Below are 5,767 nucleotides of genomic sequence, written 5' to 3'. Positions count from 1 at the left end.
TTTACAGGTGACCTTAAAAGTGTCACTTTCTGTTTAAAATTACATTTATTACAGTGACTAACGACTAAAGTTAATCAAATATCCTGGATTTTTTTTAATTAGTCATTTAAATGTCTTTTATATCAAATGTAAATTGAATATGATGTAATTCACTATGTTACACGTAAAAAGTAGGTTCCATAGTTTTCTCAAAAAATGTACCAAAAAGAAAGGAAACAAAATTCGGGACACAAATTATTTGAATAATTGAATTATTGCATATAATTGCTGTACAATCGGCTAAAATTATACATTAAACACATTACGCCTGAACTGGCTTTCAAAACAGACAGTCTACCACAAAGTATGCGGTAAGTTTTTTTCAGTTCTTCAGTTCTTATCTGTAAGTAGTGTTTATTTAAATTATTTCTTTGTATAAATTTAAAGAAATACAGATGTGCCTTATGTATACAAATGAATATCATTAACATAAGGGACAACAAAACTTTAAATAAACCAGCATGATGTCATGAAGTGGCCCACGCAAGCAACTCCCGTGTAGCATTATGTTTGGCATGTCAAATAATACTATAAACTGACTCGTTGGCCGACTTCTTTTGTAAGCCTGTCTACAAGATGGTCAAAGTAACTGCTGTTGAAATAGGTGTATCTGCCTTTAGTATATGACACGAAAGTTTCACTAAGGATGTACACAAATTAACTTGTATAGGCAGACCTGATACATTTTATTTAGGTGGCAGCTGCTATAAACAGCAAAACGTACTCTTTGGGAAAAATGTGAAATGAATAAAAAGGGGGAAAGGAGGGGGAACTTCATGGCTGCGTTAGTGGCATTTTGGATGTCATCTGTTTCCTTGGTGACTATGTTCAGTCCTGAAAGCCCCTGGGCTCCAGGATTGTTAGAGAAAACCACGCTATTTCTGCACCATCATTTATCACTGTCACCACATAATGATTCCCCTCGCAGCTCCTTATTGATGTTTGTAATTGCATTATCTCATAAGGGGGAATGATCAATGAAACCAAGTCATGCATTCTGGGGTCAGAGGATGCCAAAGTGTTATTTGTTCGTTTACTACAGCAAGTATTATTATCTATAGGACAGTATGCAAGGATTACCTGAAATTGTAGCTTCTATTATACTATGTTATAAACGACTGTATTTGGAATATAGTTTAAAAAGAATGGTGGTGCTTAATAGTCCTTTGCGAACTAGTAAACAGTACTGAATAACTACGCAACAATTATTATTCTAGTCATATTTACGGGTATAACTTTTTAAATTTATGCTTTTATAATAGTACGTGTAATCCAGCTGTCAGGGAAGTTTGCAACTGAACCCAAGACTTATAAATTGACCGCATGGATCTAGTTTACGTTACTGCATATGCTTACATTTTTACAATAAGCTTTTGCCAAGGTATAAGTGAAAACGATTACCATCATCATTTAGGTTTCCAAGCAATATATCACTCGATGTTTAATATCATGAATCTAATTCAGCAAAATGAAATGATTATATTAAATTTCAGGGGCCTGCGTTGATAAAAAGCCAGTGTCAACTACTGAACTAAATGCTTTATTTTAATGTCGCAGCGACGATGGTGCAGTATTGAGAGGGTTATTAAAAGTAAGGCAGAAGAAAAATACACATATGTACTGTATGTGCGTGTAAGATCAAACAAAAAGGAAAGGAAGAAACGATACTCAACATGTAATATTGTAACATTTGTTTGATTTATTACTGCGAAGAGGAAACTCGTGTGAACTAGAATTAAACGTGTTTAGCTTATTCTGCAATATAAAGGAATATGGACAATGTTAATTATTTTTCGTCAGTCCTTATAAGTACAATTGAATTCTTTTTATTGACTTACAAAATCAGTGTTCTATTCGTATACATAAGCAAGAAATAATAATTCTTTGCATTTATATATAGTACTGACGCAGGCAATTTAAAGTGAAATGTGTGACATGAAAAATTATTTTAAACTACAGAAACTTTAATTATTAGTTAAGGCAATAGGCAATTTGCATACTCTAATGAAATTTGAATATGTTTTAAATTTGTGTAAAGTGTAATAAAAATAAGACATCAAATCGAAATAATTATCTGAACAAGAAATGAATGTTTTGTATTTTATTAAGCTTCTGTTTCCTTATGCTACTTAGAAGCATCGAAGAGATGAAGAATTATTTTACGGTTTACAATGGTTATAATTGAGATGTTCCGAGAAAGAAGAAACAGTAATATATGTTTATAAAGATTTTATAAATTGATAGTTGACAAAAATTCTATGACAATGAAAATAATCAGTAAATTAAAGGTGTATTTAAATGTCTTTGTGCTTTGTTTTTAAGATAACATTTTCTACATGTTGTCTTTTAATTACCCGATTTAATTCGCTTTTGATTTTATTGACTCTTAACAATTACAAATAGGCGTAGAAGCGACTTTGGAGAAGGTTAATTTTGCTTTATTTTTCTTTTCACTTACATTAAATTAATATATCTGTCGAAAACACAATATTTAATTACTTTTGTCGCGGGTGTATTTCGTGGTGATAACTTTACTTGAGAGGCAAAAATTGAGCTGTATCGATTTTATTTACATATTATCAGCCATGCTGCATGTACTAATCTCCTCTCTAGTCCACTAACAGTATTTATTTTGTTCCTTTTTATTTTCTCAAAACGCCAATGTGATACATTTGCGCTTAAAACTAAGATAATTTATATGTAATAGCTAAATAGTTTAGGTGTTGATTTCTAAGCATTGTTTTGTTTTTTTTTGCCAGTACGTGGGAGAGTTCATGTCCTCCCAGTCAGCGATTATGTGTAAACTGTTAGGTTACATTTGTTATGCCATTGGATACTTGACATTCGTTCGTTAATTTACACAATTAAGCGCAAATACTTTATATTAAAAGAACACACTGAAATATATGTAAATGTGCACCTAAATAAGAGCGGCACTGCATCGCAGTAGTTAGCTTTGCTGGTTTACGGAATCAGAGGTCGCTGCAGCTGGGATAGGCTCCGGCCTCTTGAGACGATTCATTGGATTTAGCAAATCTGAGAAGTTAAATTAGGTTGTTAAATAAGGTGCCAACAGAACACTTTCATTAATCCATAATATGTGTGGAAAACCAAACAGGAATGTTATGACTAAATAAGCGTGTTCTGTTTGAATGCTGACTTAAACGTAAAGAAACTAAATAACTATTCCTATCATCGTAGTTTTTGATGAAACATTTGCCTGTACTGTTAATCCTGTAGTCTTTCTTTCTTTCTTTCTTTCAAACTAATAATCTATACAATAAGACAGCGTTAAAAACCAACCGTATTAGGCTTGCAGGTCTTAGACGAATTACATACTTTTTCAGTTCCCTTTTTATTTGTAAACGACTGTAACACATGAGAATGGCATATAACCTTGGTAGGTAACTGCCAAGGTCAATGCAAAAAGGCTGCCTCAGGTGTCTGCTGAGGGTACACCAGCGCAGTTCATCTCCACCTGATGAGATCTGATCCAATAATAGTCACAGTGTTAGCCTTTAATGAGGTGCCCCGTGAGAGCGTATCTACCCCCACCTGCTCTGTGATATACCATGAGTCCTGAAGAATGCCAAAATGCAACCAGCATCTTCTTCTTTTCCTTGTTCTTAAGTATTATATTTCAGACGCACAGTAACCACTTTTATTCATTGACTCCTCTCTGTATGCCATGAAAAGCAGTACAGTACGTGTCAGTACACCACACTGCAAGGGACTTGGGCTTATAGATTTATTATCTTTAGTACTACTACTACTAAAAATATTATTACAATTACAGAAGGCACAACGAAGTAGAAAACTGTTTATGTATGTTTTATTTTGAGAAACGTTTACATGATTTCTGATCTCAATTGTTCTGTTATTTATTGCCCTCAATATATACAGGGATCTGGTGATTAGAGAAACAAGGACCCTTTAAATGTAATAGTCTTTATGATTGCTCGAACTGCTAATACCTATTTAAATCAGGAAAAGAGTGCTATATGCAAGAAACAGCGTGGTAATACGTCTTACTTCTTAATGCAAAATGTTAACATTTTTAAACCAGCATCAAAGGTCAGCTGAAGACCTTTAGTAGACATCCAGAAAGCATTTGCTAAACGTTAAAATGAATTCGTCAAGTACAAGTTTAGTTAGCATAACTTTTTTTTAGTAATATACGTTTGTTCTTCTTTGGAGGTCATGTATTCTTAGCGTTGCCGTAGTTAATATGAAAAAACACAAACCATAGCGAACCTGTCACTAGCTGTACTTGGCATTATTTGAGTCAGTTAACACTAGCGTTCTGTATTTATGAGCATTATTTGAGCATTCTCAGCTACCTGTACTAAATGTAATGCATGGCGAAAATTTCCACAACGAGATGACTACAATAAATCCACAAAAATGGGAAATCATGACACAATAAATTACATAAACATGCGACCCCATGAACGTTACAGTTACTATATAAGGGGGTCACAGAGTTTGTTTCCTAAACTAGAAATTAACTATCAACATGATATCATGTTAAACCATTTTTCATCCATCCATTTTTCATTCGCGAAAAACATTTTTAAATTTTCTACAGCGGGGTTACCAAGCAAAAAAGACAAACGCCTCTGGATGTCAGGGTATTTCTTTTCAGGGAACACTTAAGCGTCAAACGGCTAAAAACAAAAGCGGGCTTTTCAATTTTGCAAAGAAAGTACAGTGCCCGAGGTAACCCCTCATGAACACTCGGAAAACCCGAGGACTCTGCAAGGCCGGCACCGTTGTCCAAACTAGCTTAGAGATGCTTCCTGCTGCTCCACCTTGTTGTGCTGTTTTGAACCAGTTAAGTAAAATCCACAAGGTATCTAGGACTTTGAGTTTTTCATGTATTACAAATGCTGTGCTGAATACATACGGTATATGCGCCTGTATAGGTGAATGTTTATCAATCTGTTTTGCATCCATAGCTCTAATTTTACACACAATTCAAGTAACTGCAGTCAATTGAAACCTCTACTGCAGTTGTGTGCGTCTTAATTCTAAAAAAAAATTCAAAATAATTGCAAATGTTACATTTGAATGAAGCGCCTAATATCTATTCCACACGATCACACAAAATTTCTTGAATATGTTTGTCATATGAAGATAATTTGTAAATTATTTTATATATAAAAAATTGTATGCATTATAACATATTGTTTTTCCTTTTTTCAAATATCCATACAGCTATTAATTTATCCAGTCAGTTTGATCTAATTCTCAGATTGAGAGATGGAGTAAGGTGAACCTACCTATATACTGCGTCATCTTTCCTTTCATAGTCTATAACCTTTTATAGTGCAAAGACGCGCCTGTTAGGTTCATTGGTGGGTATGAGGAGACCCAGTTGGAGTGACTGTTTAATACGAATAGAGCTATCAACCTTCGAATTGAAAACTCTAAACAATACCCGTTGGTCCCCTTTCCGATCGAATTAATGTATGACTCTGTGGGAGGCGGCGAAAGCGATTGATATTATTTTGTGACGCATAGGAAAGAATAAAACACCTGTTCTGTGGATTGAAGTCATAGCAACAACTCCAAGAAATTAAACCCTAGTTGCACTGAGTCAGTAACACCTTTAAGTATCTACTTGGGATACTGGCCAAGAACTAGATCCGATAGTGAGCAAAACATTGATTTACTTTACATTGAGAGAGAAAGAGAGAGAGAGAGAGAGAGAGAGAGAGAGAGAGAG

Source organism: Polypterus senegalus, chromosome 16, assembly GCF_016835505.1.
Source record: "Polypterus senegalus isolate Bchr_013 chromosome 16, ASM1683550v1, whole genome shotgun sequence".
Lineage (NCBI taxonomy): Eukaryota > Metazoa > Chordata > Cladistia > Polypteriformes > Polypteridae > Polypterus > Polypterus senegalus.
This window is presented reverse-complemented; position numbering follows the sequence as displayed.